At 42.2% G+C, this 23,008-nt stretch overlaps 1 long non-coding RNA gene across 1 annotated transcript in view; it reads left to right on the forward strand.

Moving 5' to 3' along the window:
• Positions 1-4,515: 4,515 nt before the first annotated feature.
• Positions 4,516-23,008, forward strand: part of LOC131564064 (uncharacterized) — a 33,616-nt gene continuing 15,123 nt past the window's right edge. Inside the window, exon 1 of the long non-coding RNA XR_009275349.1 lies at positions 4,516-4,566. This is a non-coding gene — a long non-coding RNA (uncharacterized LOC131564064). The remainder of the gene's footprint in view (positions 4,567-23,008) is intronic.

Genomic DNA, 23,008 nt, shown 5'->3' on the forward strand with positions numbered 1-23,008 from the left:
GCTCTTGTAAACTGGTTATAATTATGTAAGTCCTCCTCAGAGGACTTACTGAGGTCCATTCAGGATCAGGAAGTCAGCAATGCCTTCACTTTGCAGAAAAACAAGAGCACAGGGGGCTGCACCTTACTTGTGAAAGGTCAAAACTCTCCACTGTTAATTTCACATGACTTTGGAAAAGGCTTCTGACCTGTTTTTTTTTTTTTTTTTTGTAAATAGCAGTGTTAATATCTGATTTTTTTCTTGGCACCTTGTCTAAACATTTATACCTGTGAACTGGGAGTGTTGAGCTACCACTGAGGAAAAAGGAGAATTCTTCTTTGGAAGAATTTCACAGTTATTTTATGCAAGCAGAAATGAAGATATAAGGGCTGCGGCAAAGGAGAGTCAGACCTAGAAATCTTCAGCTTTATGAAAATGATCAGACAGAGCCTTTCCCTATCACAGAGCACAGCTGGCCTGCCATGGTATGTTCTCTGCATTCACCCACTGAAGGCTTTGCCCTGGGCAGCCAAGAAGCACCGCAGGGATATATGTGCCTCAACCCTTGCATCTCTGTTAGTTCCCCTCCTTGTCACCTTGAGAATTATATGACATGTCATTTTCTGTCAGCTTCTTTTCTCCTTCTGGGGCGCTGAGGCAAATAATTAATTTATCTTGTTTTAGAGAACGTCATTTTGCCATCTCGATGAATTTCCCTGGCTGCTGTGTCCCTCCGAGCCATTCTGGCTGCTTCACTACTAGCACCCCATGTGCCTTCTGGACTTGATTTTTTTTCTTTATTTGTCTGACTATCTTACATTATCTTTCATTTATTTTACCCCTTTGCTTTTCCTCTCATTTGTTTGCATCTGATAGGCTTTAAACTTGCTAGTCAACAGCATCTGATGTTTTAGTGTCCATATGCCTCTAGAACTTTTTATAGCTTTGTATCAGTCTATATTGTCTTTCCCAATATGCCCAAGGACAGATCACAGTGAATCCTGTCCTTAATATTGAGCCCAAAACAGTCCTTGCACACCACAGAGCCTGCAAGTCACTTTTCTCTCCTGCCCTGAGAGTCTTATTTCCATGCAATTTGTTCAGTGCTCTGTGGCTTGGAAGTCTTTTCATCTTAGCAATATGAAGATATGGAGTCCCAGGAAATCATGATCTCTTGTTTAGAATATCCCACCGACCCCTTAGCATTGCAAAAATGCCTGGTCCAAGTTTTGAAATTCCTCAAAAGGAAAAAGAGCAAAATTTTCCCATGAAGATCCACGAAAACTTTGTAGATTTTCTGCTTTCCCACAGCTTTATTTAATGACTTGGAAGACAGTGGGGTGGGCAGTACTGTGAAAACAGTGGCCTCCACTGATGGAAGATGACATGCAAGAGATAAGGAAGAGGAGAGGAAGGAGGCTGAGGTCCTGGTAGGTATCAGATATGGAAGCCAGAGAGCAGTTTGTCTATAGAGCTTCTAACAGCACCACTGGGTTTGGTAACATCTCTGAAAGGGAAGAAGACAGATGTGGTTAGGATGAGTTTTAGGATTAGAGAATCACCAGGTGAAACAGAAGGTTTAGATTCAGTGAATTTACAGCATGATGGCTTTTGTGAATGTATTACTGCTATTTGCATCTGTTCCCTGTGCCTATGGAACCAGGTCTGAGGGCTTTAGTGATGCCCTCATTTTGGATTGGATTTTGGCCCTGCTGTTCCTGTGAACAAGGTTGAGAACAGTGGTACCTTTCTGTTCAAAATGCTCTCTTCATCCTGCAGAACATTTTGAGGAAGGGAGAATGGCAGCCAAACTCCTTAGCTGTTGGAAACTTTGCTGCATTTGGTTCTCTTGCCCCCACTCCTCTTCTGAACTGAACATGTCCAATCTGGAGTCACTCAAAAACAATGAGCATAGAATCCAGTGCAAGGTTTCACGTCACATTTCAAAGTAGAACCCTAAACCTGTAAAAGACCAAAGTGTGAGTAAAGGATTGAGAAGGCAGAGTGAAAGGTAACTATACTGGGGGAGGTGATGGCAGGTGAGGTTCATGTGGGAGGAAGAGAATGAATTCACATTTAAGGCTCATTCTGACGCTTCATGCCCTGACCTGTGGTGGGTCTAAGTTTAGAGAATAAAGGTAAGGTCTTAGGAGAGGGGAAACAGATGAAAGAAACAAAGCAAACAGCAAATGTGCTACCCTGGAGGCCTTATTTCCACAGTATGGAACTGTGGTGCAGCCAGCAGCTAGGACAGCTTAAAGGAAATCACTTAGAGGGATCTGAGTGAGCTTTCCCCAGAGCAGCGACTCATTAGTGTCACCAGAGAGACAGAATTATGTAAGTCTTTGTTTCAGGTGAAAGAGATGTTACCCTCCAGCAAGAAAGGGCTGTGCTGACAAAGAATTTCTGTTTTAAAAGCTCTGCTATGGACTTAAATTAGCTGCTATCCAGATTCAGCAACTATGGGCATCTTTCTGGGATGTGACTATTTATATTGTAAGGTAGCTGATGAGAGTAGGGCCAGCACCAGCCTGGTTCTCCTCCTTGCCTGCAGAAAACAAGTGAGCTCTCCCTGTCCCAGTTATGCTCAGAGGATTTTAGGCTCTGTTTCCAGGAGGAGCAGAGGCTGTTCTGTCCCCAGGCAGTGAGCATCAAAGAGCTGTGAAGAGCACAGGGTGCTCTGGCCCACCAGCCTAGCATAGCAATAGGGTTCTTGGCTGGGAGGTACCCACAGGAGCTGGGATCACTCCCCCCTCCAGTATTGCTTCCTCAGCCATGGTTACAGTGGTCTTGATTCCATGTCTTACATTTAAAGGAGCAGCTGCTTTCTAATTCTCCCTTTCTAAGTACTTCCTTCCCTGAAACATCATTGTGAACAACCTTTATGAGGGTACTAGTCCTCACAGCTTTGCTGTTCTGAGGGAAACTCAAGGTTAACACTGTTAGCCCAAGGTAAATTCTAGTGAGAATTCAGGTGTTGCAGTTTTAACGTGCACTAGTGCTCTGGATACATCCTTAGCTCTTAACGCAACTGCCCAAGGCCATGCATTAGAGCCTCTATTAGCAGCCTTCAACAAACAGTTTGTCTGTGGTGTAACACAGTGTTTGAAGACTTTGACAAGTGGTATGAAGAAGGTAGCCACTCATTAGAGCTCTCTCCTGCCTCTCTCTGATTTCCTACCTTGTCTCTTAATGGGCTGGGAGAAGTTATGGTGCTTGCACACTCACAGGCAAGGCAAGATAAATCTATCTGCTACACAAAGATTTGCTGTTATGGAAGAATTTTCTGAGATTTTCTCAGCAGAGAGCACATAACATTTTCCAGTTATTTTCTTACAATATGTTTCGGTAGGATATAGAATGGGCTAAAAATTGGATTCAGAATTCAGTGGAAACTTCCTTTCTTTTGTTGCAGCTTTCATTGATACTTGCAATTTTGAAGGAAAAAAATAGTGTGAACAATGAAAACTCTGTGTTATTCACATCATAAATCAAGAAGGAACTGGAAAGAAAGAGCCAATACAGAAGATTCCTGCTTATCTGAACCCTGAGATTCTGCTTTAGTCAGATAGACTGAGATACCCAGCATAGGAAAGGTCCCTTTCAACCTTCTGTATGAAAAAGGAAGAGCTTGTTTGTGCAGAGTGAAATACAATGCCTGAATATGCCTGACTGTGACAGGACAAAAGACTTGAATTCATAGACTCATTTCTGAGCTGTTCCTCACTAGGCAGATCCAGACTGTCATATGCTCAGGATGGATGTGGAGATCTTGGCTTTCAGCAAGACAAGATTTAGGCCAATATGTGCTTGTTCTTTGTTCTATGAGCATTTGGCACAGAATATGTTGCAGTACTCTGATCTATCCAATGTAATGGGATTTCCATACATTTTTTAAATGTAGATTTCATAAATACAGTGTTTGGCCCATGCAGCACATGGATCTGACTTTCTCAAAGTTAAGAGTTTGAGGGTGGCCAAACAGATCATTCCTGGCTGCTGTAGCATCACACAGGGACTGTACAGATCCAAGAGCACTAAGAAAAAGACAAAAGTCATTCTGAAATGAGGAATAATGAGGAAAATAATACAAAAACCTAGTATACAAAGTCAGACCACTTGGCCTACATGAGAAGTGTTTATTCAAGGACTGTGTTTAATGCATAGTTATGTGAGGCAAAGTAGAGCAGAAAAACAGGGGCTATGAGAAAATTGGGTGCACAACCACTCATGCCTCTGTGCCAGGCTGACCCCTGTAAATTACTGCTGGTTTTATGAGTGTTTACTCCAGCTTCCTTTGCCCCACATTTGTGTGGAGGTGGGAGTGTCTTGCCCTGTAGGGGGATAGAATGTAAGAAAATAAAGATAGTGTAGAAAGTAATCTTACCCCTAAAGAGTTGCAGCTGGGCTAATTATTTAAGACTAGGAGGAGGCCTGACTTTAGCAGGCCACAGCTGTAGCCAATGAGAAGAAGATGCTATAAAAGAGTGGGGTGGCTGGGTGAGGGGGAACTGGAATCAGTTGGCTGCTGTGAGAAGAAGGAAGAGTCAGTGCTTGGAGGAGCTGCTTATTAGAAACACCAAGGAGGTATGGAGCTCTTGCAATAAGCAAACAACAATATGGAATCTTTGCAGTATAATGACAACATTGCCCAGTGCAGATTGGCAGCATGAACAGGCCATGTTTGTCAGTAGGGGAAAAGTGACATATTTAGTAATGAAACAAAATTGATGAAAATGTCTAAAGAGCTGCTGAAACTTTCTGAACAGGTTCAGACATTTGTTTTCCCAGCAGCTTTTATTGACTGGCCCTATTGTAACATCTTGCTCGAACAGTTGCAAAAAATATTTCATGATGGGGTGAGTTAGAGCTTTTTTTTTGGATGAGTTGAGATTTCAATTATAAATTTCATTGCTTTTGAAAACATTGCAGTGCAAGAACAGACATGCTGATAGTTTTTCTTCTGATTACGTGGCTTGCTTTGTGTTAATGTGGGCTTTCTAACCTCATGTAAGCAACTTAATTATGGATAATTTGTGCTCCATGGATCTTCATCTTTCCTCAATAAATATAAGCAATGATGGGAATTGAGCTAAATTACTTGCTACAGCATCTTTTTCTGCTTGACAATAATGCTTCATTGATCATTGCCAAAAAAAGCTTATGGGATATGTGACTACCTCAATGTACATATGGAGTTTGTCATCTCTTTATTACCTAGGTTATGTACATAATAGGAACTTGTTAAGTTATTCAGCCAGAGAGAAAATTTTCTAGCAAGCATAAGTATAGAAATATTGGAGCTTGGAGTGTGTAGGATCAGGATACAGCTTAGTGTTATGCCAGCAAATAAGTCATTATTTGATGTCGCTTAAGACAAAACTTGAAAATATGTTTGATTTACATAGGAGAGACTGGTGTTTTGTGAGTTAGTTCTGAGGAAGAAGGATATTTTATTGAAAAGTCAGCATTTGTATATAAACATTAAGCTGCCTTTGGGGAGTCAATAACATCTGTACTGTGGTTAAGCTATAAGGCTGGAGATGTTTTTGAATATAGAATTTTGATAATTAAAAACTTCTAAGTATGTAATGAGTAATACCTGCTGTGGCTTTTGGAGGATTTTTCACTGACTCTCTTACAGAAAGTTATGGTTAAAAATAAGAAATGAAAAAAGAAAGGTTGGAGATTACTAGCTTTCATACTGTAACGAAGATGTTGTCTTCAGATTTGTGAAATGTTGCATTCAGATTTGTGAGCTTGCAACACAAACAGCTTTTATTTGTGACCTTTAATTTTAAAGACAAATAGAGCTGCCAGTAATTTAGGCATGTTCTTCGACTTGTTGGAGAAGGCTGGGCAGTGCCTAAGAGTTCCTTTGATATGGAATGGCACAAGAAACTGGAGAAATTCTTCGAAATCAGAGCGACACACAGCAAAACTAACTTCTAATGAGCTCAAAGAAAACATCTGTATTTCATAAATAGATCTGGTCTCTGTAAGATTTCAATCGCAATTGCTTTGGCTTTTCATCTCTAGTAGAACTGTGTGGTTTTACTCTGCATGTGATACCTGATTATTCACACATATCACAGTACTTGTCATAACAGCATAGTTTTCTTGTGAGAGTTTGGTTCTTTGTGCCCCTAATCTGGTGAAAAACAACTTCCTTTTTCTACAGGGATGCAGGCATATGCAAAATATAAGTATTAAGTACAATAAGAGCTGAAATGCTTCCCATTTTACTTTAATTTCCATGTGATTTAATGGGCCTATTAATCCCTGTTTTGTAAAGTATTTGTATTGACCCTTTAGAATATTTATCTTGGTACATTTCCTTTGCAACAGAGGCTTAATTACAAATTTTAAAAGATCAGTACAAAAGGTACAGGTATAAATATGTCTTTAAAACACTTAGGTCAATTTAGTGCATAATGTCTAAGGACACTGTGTATTATATAACAAGGTATGTACTCAGGTTACAGAAATAAATTTTTAATTTGAAGTTATGAGATCAATGAGCATTAACTGTTTTCCCCAGCTTTAGTTAGAGGTTAGTCAGAGTTCATTTACATTTTGAGAAATCATTACATTAAAGTCTCCCTCAAGCAAATCTGTTTTGTGGAGTTGCTTCCCTCTGTTAAAGGGGAGAGAAACAGAATTTACAATGTATGGTAGTGCTGTTAAAATTTGAGAATCTCTTAGGGGACTGGGGTGTCAGCTCTCCCTAGAAGACTGGACATTTTTCTCTGGAACAGGGTGAGTCTTTGTAAATGCTTTGATAGATAAGAGCTGTCTGTAAAGGTGGTCAAAGAGAGTGGAGAGCAGAAGGACTTTGAGGAAGTAGTTTTTTTCAATGGTGGGGGAAAGTGCTTCTCTATTTTTGTCAGTGTTTTGAAAAAATGTCATCAGCTCTCAAGGACTGTCAGCAGGTTTTTGAAGCTGGCACATTGGAGAGTGATAGAAAGAGAGCATTTGGCCTGTTCTTCTCACCTAGAAACCCTGCTCCTCTCGCCAGCCCCTGACAGCTGAGATTTTACTTCTTCACAAGTGTGTGGGGAAGGAGGAAGGAGACCAGACCTGGAAGGGGGCTGCTGATGCCGTTCCCTGGGCAGGGAGAGAGGGGAGCAGCCTGTGACCCTCCTGCCCGCTCCTCTGCTCCAGGCTCCTGATGGGTACCAGCCCATCCTGAGCAGATCCCAGAGCCCATGGTCTGTGCTGCAGCACACGTGGCCTTGTCACTTAGCCCCAGGAGGAAGGGCTTCTCTTTAACAGAGATCCTCTGCGGGCACAGAGGGCAAAATTTGAGGCCTGACAGACTTAGTGACATGTGAGAACAGAGTAATTAGACATTTAATGTGGGGCAGGCACAGAGGTGTTTGAGCTGTCAGTGGATGTTCAGACATTTGGTCACCTTGAGGGTGAGTGGAGGCTTCCCTAAAGGCAGGGCTTCAGTGTGCTATGCACAGCTTAGCACATGGCCCAGGGTCTTTTGGAGGGACATGTAGATGTCTGAGGGGTGGGGTGGAGGTCTTTGAGGAGCTGAAATCCAGACATAAGCTATAACTATTCCTGTTGAAAAGGTGTGTGATGTTCTGGATGAGAGTGTGTTATGAATTCAAGTGGCTGTTGTTGATTTTAGCTGAAGCTTAATCTCATGACTGGAATTTCCACTGAGTACAGGTTTTCAGGAAGGTCTTTGTGAAACAAGGGAGACACAGCAAAACATGCCAGAAGAGAATTCTTTTGCTCTAAATTTATTAAGCTAATCCCTGTACGATGGGTCAAAGACCCAAGCTAATAAATTTATTACGCTAATCCCTGTAGGATGGGTCAAGGACCCAAGGGGCAGGGGAGGAAGGAAACAAGAAAGCAAGTTTAAGCTGTGGCCTAAGCAAAGAAAACATGATAAATGGGGGGAAAGTACATGGCTTTAACCTTGGCTGCTGCAAGGTGAAAGAATTGCAGATCAGTGTATCCCAGCTTGGGAGGATGAGGAACAAATAGACTTGTGAGTGAGGTTGTGAGGTATGGGAGCCAACTTATTAGGTGTAGCAGCAAAAGTTTCTCTTGGGTTGTTAAAGCCTTTACAGCACTGATTGATGACTAGGTGAGAATTTGAACTTTTTGAAAGACTTGGGGGAAAGACAAGGTTTTTGTGGGTGTATTACTGCCTGTAGGAGACAGATTTTTTTTAACCTCTAAAGTAGGAGGGCCTGAAAGGACATGGTCATAGAGCTGGTTGGGTCCATTTTCCATGAAATGATTTTCCTGAGCCCATGTCTGGTTGGGATATTGATGTGCCCTTTTTGCAGGCAAGTAAATATGATCCTAAGCACTCTCAGGCAAGGTGTATTCTTAGGTTCCATGGACATGAGTTCTCAGTTTTGGGCTCTTAAGATCAGAGAGAATGAAACTTTTACTATGAAAGTTACATTTTCTAGGGGAAGTTCTTGGGTGGGACTGCTCATCAGTTGAGTATAAATAAAGGTCATGACTAAATTTCAGCGTGAAAACAACAGTAACTGGTAACCTTCACTGGTAACCTTTTAGAGACGTCTCCTAAATTTTTGCCTGGCTCCTGATAAAATCAGTGAAGCAGTCCTGATACAAAAAGTAACCTAGGCAGTTGGCCTCAGATGTGTGCTGACGTTACTGTATTTTGCACGTGGTTTTTTAAAAAAATCTGTTAACTAAAGCAGGGCATTTATTCCACCTTGTCAATGCTGAATTCTTCTGGGGGATGCAAGTGTGTTTAGCTCTCTGGATATTGAGTTAATCACGTACTCACTGTCACTCCACTGAAGCCATCAGAAATGAAGTTACCCTTTAATTATGGAAAGAGATGTGCCTTTTCAATGCTTCATCAAGCCTCACATTGCTGACATTGGACCTTTAGGCAGTTAGGAATGTCTTATTCAGAATGCCTCGGGGAAGGATTCTGGTTATTTTTATAAATACCCTTAATTTCTCATACTTTTGAAAGACTTCCTTTTACAAACTACACCTTTGTTGTAAAAAACCGCCAAGTGGCATGCCAACAAAATTTTCAGCATTTACAGTTTTAAAGAAGTATGGTTGGTATATGAGTGCCTAGGGGAGTGAGGCTGGTGTGGTAACTGCTGACCATGTGGAAGGCTGAGGGTGATGGCTTGAAAGAATATTAATGGGAGATTTCTGCTTACAGCCATCCAAATGTCCTCTCCTTTGCATCTTGGTAATGAGCAATAAAGACTTTCATAGCAGCTTTTTTTGTTTGTGCTGATTTGTGCGCTGTATCAGAGTTAACCTCATCTTGTGCCTTCTTATGGAGTCTTGAAGTGTTCAGGTAGTTGCTGCAAGAGTTTTGCTGCCTTGGAGTGTTTGAAGAAGCCTGTTAAATCACAGTTTTACTGAAGAAGAGTTGGAAGCAGTGTGGTGAGGCTGTCACAAGATCTAGGACAAGGAGACTGACTTTATGGCATTAGTATGCACTGGAGGGTAGAGCTAAACTCCCATCTATGGCCCTGCACAACAGGCTTGTGATCCTGATTCTGGATAAAAATGGAGATTCCTTTGTTTTTCCTGCAGCAACTCTATGTACAGTGGAACCATTGAGTGACTGGAATGGAAACTTTATTTATATTTCTTCTCCAACCTGTCCTCTAAAAAGGGTTTCCTCAGTCTCCTGTACAATCTGTGCTGATGGTGAGCAGCCTCCCTGAGAGTGGCCAAAAGTTGCACTTGCTGTGCTCCTCTGAATTTTGCCCACTGGCAGATGCTGAGGGGCAATTTGTTTATCCAAAACAGAGGTAAAATTTCTGCTTAGTGGGCAGGGATCCATGGTACCTGGCAATGCCTCACTAATGTGTGTCTTAAACTTGGGCATCTTCTGATACAGCTTTAGCACATTACAGAGGAAGCTGAGTACATTCTGTACCTGGATTGCCATCATTTCTTGCCCCCAAACAAAGGTTTGTGCCTGCGAATTTCAGAGCCACACGAAAATAAGAAATTGTTTAGCACTGAGAATTTCCTGCTGCCTCTCTTTTGACGTTCCTGTCCCAAAAGAAGAGTTCTCCAAGAAGTGTGTGATGGTACCATGAAATATTGAATTGGGGAGGCAGTCTTAATACTCCACCAGGTACTTTGGGGAGCACAGGGAAACGATTAATGAGACCAAGCCTTACCTCTGTCAAAACCAGATCTGTTGGGCTGCGCAGTTTCTTCTTTTTTGGAATATTCTGCTCAGCAGCATGTTGCCACACAGAATCATCAGCAAATGAGTAGCAGATGGAGCAGTGACACATTTTATCCTGCAGCAGCAGGGACATTTTATGTGCTATGAGAATTCAGAGAAGTAAGTTTCATGCAAGTAGGTGATGAAAGAAAAGCTGTCTATAGCTTTTCTTTCTCTGCAGAATTGCAGATGGACAAACACTGAGGAAAGTGGTTTTCTCAAGCAAGGGAGTAACAAAGAATGAAATGTTCAAGAAGTTAAAATTAAACCCCTGCTATGGCAAAGATACACAGCTCTGCCTCCTGTGCCCAACTGTTACACCATGCCTTAGGTTTTGTTTCACATAGTGTTCTTTCCATCAGGCCTTTGCAAACTGATAAGGTAGAGCTACTGTACTTCAAAAACCAGATGTTGCTGATCATCAATACCAGTTATCCCATACCCTGAGCTTTGTATAAATTTATTCCTCCACCCCTCATTTTATATAACAGATAAACATAGTGAAAGAAAATCTGAGAAGTAACAGAAGCTGAGGTTTTTTCAGGATTGTTTGGTTTCTGTGTTCTGATCACATATGCCTCTTTCTTCTCTCAGCTCCATGTACCATAATGTTTACTAGAATACTCAGAGTGGAAGTTGCTAATTGTGAAGTTGAAGCCTGAGGCTGCATCCTGAAGCTAGCTAGACTGTGAGAAAGAGTGAAGAGACATTACAAAGCCAGCTCTGTGTTTATCCATATAATACCTAACTCTTGAAAATACAGTCCAAGGTTTAACTTATGCTAGGCCTTGCAGTAAGAGATCTTTTCTCCTCTATTAGCAGACATGTTGGGGGATGTTTCTGGACGGTTTGTGTGGCTTGTGCTTCCCTTTCATTTTCACCCTGACATTCATGTTGCATCCAGGGATCTGGCAGGTATTTTTTCCCAATGACTATATTGATCTGTATGGAGATAGCAAATGCAGTTGGCAGCATGCTGGGTGCCTTGCTGTTTACCAGGCACAAGGCTCATCCATAGTTGTCAGTTTGCTGTGCAGTATTGGTGTATTTGGGCCAATGAACCCCAAAAATATCTCGGCCCTCCCAGGGTCTGTTTATCTTCAAATAGAGCTTGTTCAGACAAAGAGAGATCTGATAAGGTACTGATAACAGCAGGGAATGGGTCACCATAATCCAACTGTCCCTTTTAATCCTATACTCCAGTGTCTTTACTATAATTAATATCCTTTCAGTGCATGATGTAAGTGGTAATTAAGCAGTTTATTCTCCTCACCTGCCCTATCCCATGACATCCTTGATGCACAAGGGGCTGTGATTTATAACAACAGACATATGGGGGCTGTGTGCTGGTGTGCAAGCTGTGTCATGCTGTGCAGAGAGGGAGATGCTGGCAGCTAGAGCCAAGCCTGACACTTCCTGAATGTAAAGGTGTGACTGCATTGCTTCACCAGAGGCTCTTTGAAGGCTCAGTGTGAAACATGGTGACTTACCAGGAGGGGACAGAAGGTAGCAGGAGTGGGACGTGCATGTCAGCTCTAGGGCTTCTCAGACAGTAAGGATGCCATGGAGACAAAGTGCTTTCCTCTCTCCAGCCCAGAGTCACAAATATTGGCAAAGCAAAATCCCCAGTTCTATTTGGGACAGAGCATCCTTAGCAATGTCTTGATGATCTTTGTGCTGATTGTGGTCTAGTAAGAAATAGTTGGATTTTATTCCAAGTTCAATACTTTTTTGAAGCACACAGTTTATTAGCCAAAGTGCCTACCAGACACACAACACTGCTTAGTGACCATGAAACCTCACAGTCCTGCTACAGCTAGGCAGAGTGCAAACAGATGTTTGTCAAAAGTGCCAGCTCTTAGAAGCAAATAGCAGAGACTTTGCTATTGATGGACTTTTGAGTGCTGGAATCTGTTAAGTTCTTATAGAAAAAGTTGGTGGAAAGGAAGAGACAGCCCTCTTTATCCAGAGAATAATGGGAAAATGATAGCACATAGAAATCTTACATCAGAGTAAGAACAGTATGGGAGCAAAAGCTTAAACTGTCCTCTAAATGACCTAGCATATTTTGAGAAGGCATTTCTGGGGTCTCATTCTGAGACAAACTGTGTGTATGATCAGGGAAGGTGACACTCACTCCCATCATAGCTGGTCCATTCTGAGAATGGTACAGAGCCCCAGGGAGCATGACAGTGTGCCCAGTGCTTCCATAATGCTTTGTGGTGGATTTCATTCCTGCTTTGCAGGTAGAGGATGAAAGCATTGAACAGGAAGGGGCTTTGCTTGGTCATCAGCACAGTCAGGATTGCTGCCTGCCCCACTGGCAGCACTGCTAAGCAGTGGCCAGCTCAGTTCTGGGGGCAGCCAATCCTCCCTGGGACTCTCTGGAATGCCAGGCTGCCCACAGCAATCCTCAGCTTCCTGAGCAGGTGAGGGCAGGCTCCTGCTGCTGCCAGGAACTCTTCAGCATTAACATAGAGCCCTTGGCCTCTCATCCTTTGTGAGTTACAGCCTGGAAGGCCAACCCCTGGAAACCCTCCTCTGATGAGTGTCATATGTGCACATCCTTAATCAGACAAACTCTCAAAAATACCCTTTCTTCCTTCCCTTTCTTTGTGCAGCCTGTCCCACCATCTGCTGGGAAAAGAAAAGTTGGTAACTGATGTAAAAAAAAAATAAATTGAAGAGCTCCCTTTCTACTGTTTGCAACTCTCCTTCTGTGCTGTGGTGACTGGAATCCTCTGCAAAACTAACTCCTAACATTGTCATTAGTGTCTCTGGCATAGCTGGGAGGAATGAAGGATGAGCTTTAGCTGAACATTAATTTCAGAGTACTCTAGTTTAGTTAAAAAAAAAAGGCAATTCTATAATTTCTGAAAACCAAAGGGAGACAGAAAACTATTAATTTAGCTGTAAATCACTTTAAATTGCTTTCTCTGGCTTGGAATTTAGTTGATGTTAAAATTTTTGGTGTACAAATGAGGGAGATAGAGAAAGGGGAGGGCAGGGAGTGTTATTGCAGGACTGCTTTCAGAACTCTTATAATCTTGTATATTTAGAACAAAGTGAAATCTTACTTTGTGGTACAAATGAAGACTTCTCTAAAGGAAGAGGAAGGAATGTTTGCCTTCCAGTGCTTGCTTTGAAATTGTTAGCTCATTAGAACCCTGAATCAATATTCCATGCAATTTCATTACCAGTTGTGTGAATTTGGATTTTTCATTCAAAGTGATTATTTCCCTCCCTCTAGCATTCAGAGAGATTCTTAAATACCCCTTTCCTCCAGAGTGATCAAAATACTAATGGAGGTTTGTGAAGTTTGGACCTGCTGCTCAGCACCGGACATTAATTTCTTGGGTTTCTGACAGATGTTAACCAAAAGAAGCTGCATGTTAAAACTTCCCCATAGTGATCAACACATAAAAGTGCTAGGAATGGGGAGGAATAACACAGAATATATTATGAATATATTATGTGCTGTAAATGTGTAACTGAGAGAGATAAAACAACTAGGAAATGAAATATGAAACTGCAGCTTGAGAAGATTCGTTATAATGTTTGAGGAATATCTAACAGTTTAATTTTTTTACTGATTGTAGAGATTTGTTCTGAATTTTTCTAATAAATATGCAGAGATAATACAAAGCTTAGCATTTTATATACAGGATTGGAATTAATTCATCAAATAAAAATAGATTTCTTTTATACTCCAGGCACAGATGCTGCCAGTTCTTTTGAAATTTCCAGTTACCAAGAAAAATTGAGACAAGTCTAATAGATCATAGAGTTAGTCACTTAAACCTGCAGGAAACACATTTTTTAGGGTTTAATCTGCACTATCAAGTAATCATAGGGAATTTGCTAATTAAGCATAAATCATTGTCAGTCATGATCTCTAAAAAGCAATGCATGCTCACTGTGCTCTTTCAATGCTCTCTGCAGACAGAGCCAGGCAAAAGATAAGTTCTGGATATGTGTGGGTTCAAAGTGAAGCTGCCTGGGAGCAGTCTGTATGGTCAGCCTTAGACCAAAGGCACCAATCTGCTCAGTTTTGGGAAATTTCTCAGCCTGCAGAAGGGCTGGGCGCTAAGGCAGCCAGTGGGATCAGGGGGAGCTGTGCTGTGGTGGGAATCACACAGAGGGGTTGGTGCTCCTGCACAGCTCCCTGCGAATGCTGCAGTGTGGGGATGCTGCCCGTGCAGGGATGGGCACACCACAGCCCACCTGCAGCGTGCCCCAGTGATGGCCGAGCACTGATGGCATCGTCACTGATCAGTGGGACACGAGAGAGGCTCTTGGTTGTGTGTTCTGGCCTGGGGGAGAAGGTGCAGTTGTGAGCCCTGCTGAAAACTGAAATACAACCCCTGGAGTCAGGCACTCGGGGCTGGCCTCACGCGCACCGTGGGTCTGTTCATCAGCCCTGCAGCACAGCCCCTCACAGGCAGGAGGTTTTGTGCTTCAGACCTCATTCTGCTTTATAAAGTCACTATATCATTATTGGAGGGCACCATTCCTGGAAGGCCAGGGCTTCATTTCTGTGAGATTTTTGGCTATAAGCAACCAGTAATTTTCAACCTGTGTGTTAATGAATGTCTTAATAAGTGTTTTTCTTTGGAGGCATACTGAGGTCTGGTCTCCCTGGACTTCTGCATGTTATGAGGAAGAAGCAATTTAAATTTGAGTATGAAGAAGGGTTTACAAGAGCAAGTAACTGGGCAGCACTAAGCAGTAAATGGCAGTGTGAGCTAAGGACAAAATGCTTTGACCAGTGTGTCTTTTTTGACAGCCTTATTGGCATGAATTAGATCCTATTTGACAGCTGACAAGGGCAGCATGACAGGCAAAAGCCTTAAAATTCTGCTTAGGAACAAGCAGAAATCTTCAAGAGGGACAATATATGAATATCTGGCTGCTGGCCTGTCCTGAAGGATGGAAATTGGCATTTATGTAATGGCATTCAAACACTGTGAGTAATGTTTGAGTTCTGTCCCTTAGACATTTTATGAAATCAGAGGAGAATTGATTTTTTTTTTAAGTAGGAAAAGCACAGCACTGCCAAGCCCACCACCAAACCACGTCTGCAGGTGCCACATCTACACATCCCTTCAATACTTCCAGGGATGGTGACTCAATCACTGCTTTGGGCCACCTGTTTCAGTGCTGGATTTTTTCCTAATATCCAATCTAAACCTCCTCTTTTTGCTACTTGGCTTGTGTTGTCTTATTTCTTGTTACCTGGGAAGAGAGACTGAGTCCCACCTGTCTGTGCCCTTTTGTCAGGGAGTTTTAGAGAGAAATAAAGTCCCCCTGGGTCTCCTTTTGCCAGGCAGAACACTCCCAGCTCTTTCAGTCTCTCCTTGTAAAATCTGTGCTCCAGCCTCTTCCCCAGCTCTGTTGGCCTTCTCTGGACAGCTCCAGCCCTTCAGTGTCTTTCTTGTAGTGAAGAGCCCAATGTTGAACACAGGATCTGAGGTGGGGCCTCCCCAGTGCCCAGCACTTGGGATGGTCGCCAGCCTGGTCCTTTGTTCACCAGATCCTCTTTCCAGCCCTTCTTGGAAATGGATATAACATTTGCCAGCCTCTACTCAGCTGGGGCCTCCTTGGTTAGCCAGGGTTGCTGGTAATTGTGATGCCTTAAGTTTGAGCTTTTATATATTTCAGATTCTGTACTGCCTTAGCGTGTGACTCTTATATAAAGTGTTAGCAAGTTCTCTTCACAGTTTAGTTAGACAAAACAATCCTTTTCCAGCCTGAAAACCAAGAACATCATTGCAGCTTCAGGCCCAAGAAGTGCAAACAGAGAATTGATGAGAGTAATCTGGAAGAGTGGGACTTCATAACCTGGAGCTGTAATTGGACAATTAACCCCAGTATGTAAATGGACCAACTTATGAAAGTGTTATAATTGGTGGTTATAAAACCACCAATTTATAAAAGAGTGAAAACTTGTGACTGGTTGCCCGTCTTGGGTCTGTCCTGGGTAGAGCCATGGCCAGTCTCTTGCACTGCCCAAGGTGTATCCTTTAAAGGCCTTTTATTAAATCCCTGTTTCATTCCTCTAACACTGTCTGGCCTCTGTTCCAGGTGGCCTCTTTAATTGAAGGGAAGTGGCTAGGACAGCTCAGCTGCCAGCTCCCTCAGAACCCCTGGGTGGATTCCACACAAGTCATTCTTTTGATGGCATTTTGATTTCATTCTTGTTTGTTTTAATGTACTCTGAATTCAATTCTCAATTGCACTAAAGTATTTTCCCCTTCTTTGACAGCATGTCAGAGGCTACAAGGCATGATCATATTAAGTGCTCCTAGTACTGTCAGAATAACATGAAATATCTTAAGTTGAGTGAGGAGAAGGTCTTTTCTTGGGACCAATTTGGTGTTCAGGATTCCACAGAAATAAAGTCTGCTGAAATAAATGTTTCTTTTCAACAGTGTCTGGAAAATAAATATCTAGTGTGATCATTCAACTGTGGCTGTAATTCACATTTAATTCTCCCACCAGATCCGGGGAATCGGAGACAGAGACTGAAAAGACTAATCTGCAGCCTTTCATCTACAATCTTTTCATTGACTAATAGCAAGATTAAAATCAGTCTGTTACTCCTCCTCTCTCTTTCCTACAGCCTTATTAAATCTTTTAGATGGCTTTGAGCAGAAAGAATAGAATTTTTTGTAGTAAAAAAGAGTAATTCAGAGTTACAAAGTATAACACTATGTAATGTTAAAAATAGACACAGACCCCGGTGTCAGTTTTGTTTCCAGTTCAAAATCTTTCAGAAGAAACTCTTGGTTTAGCATGGTAAGGATATATTGACATCAGTGACATGCGCATAACTGAGATGAATTTAATTCTGCTCCTTATACCTCTTCTTTCTTCAATCTATATTTCACTTGAGAAACTTGATTTGGTGCCAGGCAGTGTTGCATGTGGTTAGGGGTTCTGGCATTTTATTGCTCCTGCCTAGATGATATTACTAATGTTTCAAGGAGTGCTGTAAGGCATGAAAGCAAGACATAAATCTCTAAAAGTAGCCTAGCTGCTGTAAAAAAAAAGCCAACCATTTGAATGTCCTGCAGTGATGTTAGAAAATAACTTGACTAATTGACTGCTAATTCTGCTGATTGAAAATGGGATCAGATCCACATCAGCCTATGAATTGTAACAGGCCAGTTACCTCCTTGTTCTTACAGTTGTGTAGTGCAACAAGGAAATAGAGAAGGAAGAAACATGTGCCAAGTTCTTTGTGTTGACACGGGGCTATCAGTTGGAGCTGGCCAAAAGGCAGACTTCCCATGTTGTTTTACAACTTTTTTTAAATTTTATTTTGTGTCAGTTTGAATCAGACTGCTAATAAATATTTTGACACTTCCTATGAACTGGATATCATTCTGTAAATGCTGCAAGACGTCATTGTAAATTTACTCCCCTTGGCCCGCACTCCTTTTGGGCAAAATGTGTTTCTCTTTCTCAGCATTGGCCCTGCTGACACAAGCTGTGAAACAGGCAGGAGCAGCTGGGGGGCTGATGATGCAGTGTTTGTTCCACAGAATGTGCTGTGGGCCATGGCAGGCTCCTGGCTATCAGCCGGGCAGGTGCCAAGGCAGTGCCACTGCTGGCTGAGCCTGCTCAATCTCCTGAGCTTCCCTTGTTTCCTCACTTTGCTGCTTTTGCTGGCTCTGGTCTTTGCCTGTTTGCCATTCAGGGCCCTTTTTTGAGGTAAGGGCTCCTGGGTTGCTGACTGTAGGCCCATCCTCTGCATGCACCCTCAGTGTCACCTTGACTTGCAATGGTCCTTGGTGTCTCTGGCCAGTCTGCACTGAGCAAGTACCTTTGCACTTCATCGCAGCCTAGGTTTCACCACTGGACCTTTTCTTGAGATTGTTTGAAGTCAATCAAGCCTGATTTGCAAAAGGTATATTTTCATTGATGGAGAGTATTTTAGGTGAATTTTTTTCCTACAGAATGTTTCTGTCTACATGGTGTGCCATTTCTAGGAGTTGTATTAGATCAGTATTGCTTTCAAACCTACCCTACTTTTGGGAAACTTTCTTTCCCATGGACCTTGTTCCTTGAAATCCCATCTCCTCTCAGCCTCATCTTCTATTATTCATTCACACATTTCCACTGACATTTTAGGCTCTCTCAAGAGTAGAAGGGTTGTGGAACACTTAGTTGTTTTCATTAATGTAGGTACATGATTGTCTTGACCATGCTCGTGACCTGCAGAATCTGATTTCCATGGCTTTATAATCTCCATTTATGCCCATTTGTATTGTGCAGTCTGGCCCATTGCAGCTGGTGCTAAAGGGAAGAAAGTTGGGAACTGTAGCCCTGCAACTGAGACTAAAATATCTGACAGGCAGGTGCTGCACTTCACTTCCATTGGCTCAAGGCAGAGAGATTACTGCCTTACTTTCCTGAACATGCTTGCCCAGCTATCAAAAAAGAAAAGAAAAATCCAAACCAAAATCAAACCCCAAACCAATAGGAGGAGCCAGAAAACATCCTGAAACAATATCTGTTGACGGGATATTTTGCTGTATGTAAGGCTAGCCATGCCCTCAGGGCACGTTGGGAATCTGGATCACAGAGGGTCAAATTTGGGCAGTGATTTGGCCTGGCAGGTGATGCACTGGCCTGGAAGCAAGGAAACTCCCCTCTGCTTTTCATCAGTGCTGTGCTGGAGCTCAGGAGTTCATTACACTTTGTCATTCTGCCTGTCTCCCTGTTTTGTCTGTTCACATGGCAAGGGAGTGTTCATTGATGTACAACAAAGCCATGACCTTCACTGTGTGATCCCACTGGTATGAATAATGTATATGGTTTATAACAGCCCTACCTACAGTAGTCAGCAAAGACAGGCACTTTTTAAAACTCAAAACATGAGAAGATACCTTCCCTTGGATGGGAAGCTTTTTGGAGCAAGAAGTTGATATGCTTCTGGAGTAGGCTGCCCTTGAGGAATAGAAGTGGATCCATATGAATTATTTCAGAACCACAATACAACATTTTAGCTCTGTATTTGTGCTTTGAACTTGAGCCTGGGGTCATTATATGTGGTTCTGGCATAAGATCTTCACAAACAATGTCACATATAGCATTGATCTGAGTAGCACACCTATGTCATTCTGGTAACTTGGGGACTTTGCACAGAGAACTGTTGAAACAGAGCTGTCAGCTTTCTTCATGATTCAAACAAATGCTTGTAGTAGTGTGAGTCTGTGTATGCACACACACATTTATATACACATGGATATTGGTCCAAGGCAGAAATCTCATGGGTCAAGAAATGCATAGAAAATTGTATTCATGTCAGCTGGTGCAGCAGTCAAGCTGGGAAATCAGCCTGTCTTCCCCAATACTTTTCAGAACCATATTTGGTTATTTCTGTTGCAAACTCATGAAATTGCAGGGAAGGGTAAGGAAGGGAATGGCAATTCTATTTTACATTCAGTTTCAACAAAAGATCAAGGGCCATTTCCAGAGTGCCTGCACCTTCAGTGCCTTCAGGAGTTTGTGCTTCAGTCACTGGGCTGGTTCTTCAGCAGCTGGAGATGTAAACACACAGCAATCGATAATTTAATTTAACTTTGTGGGGCTGCATAACTTTGTGATTCAGAGGCAATTTGGCTGCCATTAAAGGGAAACACTGATTTTAAAATATACATTCATTCCAGCAAATGGCTGGAGGAACTTTTTAACATTTATAGTGCAATAATTGATCTTTTACCACTGTCAAAAGCTGTTAAAGACCTATCAGCTTGCTATTTCAGCACCATATGTTCTACACAAGTTTCTTACCATGTGTCTTTCCTGCACTTTAGAGGAAGAACATTTGTTGGACTATTAGAACAGACAATTGCCTCTTCAAACTATGGTGCCTATGTAGATATGTGGGACTTCATCATAAACCCTCATCTGTACTGTGACCCCTTGAGTCATGGAGAGGTTGGGGGATGTACTGTTGGATCTTTTTTTAGTAGTGTGGTAATAGTATTTCAACAGAAAAAAATTTGTATTTGGATTCTCTTTAACACTGGCTACAATAGCTTAAGGCAGCGCTGTGGTTCTGAACTGTGGCCTTGGATTAAAGCAAACATTCTTTGCACTGCCACGTTCATCTCATTTAGCTTCTATTGTCGCTGCTTCAGTCCTGATCTTGCATGTTGTTTCCACATTTCCCGGAGTTTTTCCTTCCTCTTGCCTGTTGCAAAGTGTTGTGTGATGGTGGGAGCTCCTGGGGGCCCATGGGGCAGTAAGGAACAAGGTTTTCACAGACCACTGAATCCGCATGAAATAAACCCTTTACCTCTTGTCTGAGTTTCTGCATGCAGATTGATACCCAGACTAAGGGATAAGTATGAAAAATTATGTGCAAGGTTAAGTTTTTGGCTGTTTGCACTTCTGTGGACATCAGGCATTAGGCTTAATTTGGCCAGTCAGAAATCTCCTCTGGTAAGGAGAACTCATGTGTGGCACATCATCCACAGAAGTTCAGTGGGGAGAGAGTTTGTGCTCTGAAGGTCTCAGCCTGGGAGTATATGGAGCATGTAGGGGTCTGCGTTGCATTTTCACCTTCTAAAAAAGTGAGAGAGAAAAGAGAAGAAATAGTGGAGAGGGAAGAAGAGTTTAATTAAAATCAATTTCCACTTATTGTACAGTGAATTTCTAGAGAAAGAGGGATGGAATTGGTTTCTGTAGTTCATTAGGATCCTGCCTGAAGGGTCAACCATATTGCAGTCAGGAAAGAGGAATAAGACTGAGCATTGTCATAAAATAATTATAGTCTTTCTAGAAACCTAAAGTACTGAAGAATTATAGGATTCCTTCAGTTGTGGCCCTATGGCATACCTCACTTGAGAGTTTGGGCTGTGTCCATACTGTAGGGACTGTGCTTTTGCTTTTCACTATGACTTGTGAACTCTGGGGCAGCAGAAAAATGCCTGTGGGTTTTCAGAGCACCCACCATCAGCAGAGTCCCTGCAGGATTTAGGCCAAGACATAATTTGTTGGGACTTTTCATAGACTAATACCATGCATTCCTCCCTCAAAGAAAGCTGGGAGACACTCAGTTCCTGCTGCTTTTTATCTGTGTGATTTGGTCCCTTTCCTGTTTCAAGCTCCTGCGAAAAACCCCTGCCATAACATTTCAGAAGGAGGATATTGTGGCAATCTTACCTCTGGCTTTCTAGCTGTGCTACAGGTATTGTTGTGCCTTATTATGAGACAATCTTTGAAGATTGTGGAGTTTTCACAAATCTGCTTATTCTCCACAGGGAAGAGGAGAAGTTCTACTGGGTGGTAGTGTCTGCTCCAGCAGCTCCATCAAATTCAGAGCTGTCCTTTTAGGTGAAATTACAGCCGTCCTTCGTTTTGCTGATCTTTCATCAGGTTTTCTTCCTCTCCCTAACCTCTCAGCGACCTGCTCTCTCAGAGCATCTAAGAGCATTTATAGACTTCCTGTAACTCAGCAGAGCCTTTGAAGACTAGGATGTTAGACTGTGATTTTTTTTTTTCCCTGCTGATTTTCCTCTAAGCCTTCCTCTCTGATTTTAGCCACGTTGTCTGTATGCTGCTTTCCTCTTTTGCACAGCCAGCTGTCAGAGACAAGGGACACTTTGGAATCAGCTTGGAAGTAGAAGTTAGCTGGGATAAGCTTCCTGACAACAGTCTGCTGACTGATTTTTCAAAGTCATATTTTGCTGTGAGGACTCTTTTGAACTAAATTAGATTATCTGAGTGTGAAACAATCTAGCATGATCCTTGATGGATAGTCTGGTGCTGTGAGTTATAGAAGAGATGTAACACTACCCAAAACTGTTATGTGTCTATGGTTTTCTATTCACTTGTAAGTGGTTGGTGTTTATTTACATGCAGGAAAACAAAACAATGCAAAAGTTCTGAGAAAAGGCACAAATAGAAAGATCCCAATGAGTAGTGTTTGTGAACTGCTTTCTAACACAACTGGCAAGGTCAAAAAAAATTACAGAAATTCGGGAGGAATTACAATGACACCTTTACCTCATATAAATTGAGGTAACACCTGACATGAAGACTGATAGGCTTCAGACTGCAGCATCTGTGTGTCTGGCACAGGGATGTGGTGCTGTAAGCAGAGCTGGGAGCCAGGACACCTGGTTCTGCACCCAGCCTCTCTCCTGCAGCCCTGAGGACATTGCTCACCCTTGTGCTGTGCTTTCTGCTCAGAACCTTGGCTGCTTCTTCTGCTCAGACTGCTGACTTCCCCCTACAGATGCTGCCCCCTCCCCTGACACAGTGGGGATTTGCTTCCTCATATAAGATTCCTGAAGTTCAGTAATGGCATCTGATGCTGAAGAAGTGCCACCCTTGTGTCACTTTGATTTGGGGATGAGTCAATCTTTGTAATATTCCATAGGGTCACAGCATAGCAGTTGGTGCCATCCCTGTTGCAGTGGAAGGAGTTGGGAAAGCAGAATGTTGTCAGGCTCCACATTGTCGCAAAGAGTGCCTGCCTCTGCCTAAGAGATGAGACCAGTAAAAAATTTCATGTTTTGTTTCCTATTCTCAATTAATAATGTTGCTCATAAAGTAACATCTACTCTCTTAGAAGTATTGTTTTAAAAGTTAGAGCACATGGCAAGTGACTCCCCAAGGCAATTGTTTTCTTCTTATAACATCTTAAATACATGTTCCTAGGTTTGTACTAAAATGAAGTAGAGAATTTACTCTAGACAAGTTGTTAGATAATGTGCATAAGATAATTACTATGAAAATTGCTATAACCAATACAGCTAAATATAAAGTTTGTGTCTTGCATTTGGTAATTTA

Source organism: Ammospiza caudacuta, chromosome 14 (assembly GCF_027887145.1).
Source record: "Ammospiza caudacuta isolate bAmmCau1 chromosome 14, bAmmCau1.pri, whole genome shotgun sequence".
NCBI classification, from domain to species: domain Eukaryota; kingdom Metazoa; phylum Chordata; class Aves; order Passeriformes; family Passerellidae; genus Ammospiza; species Ammospiza caudacuta.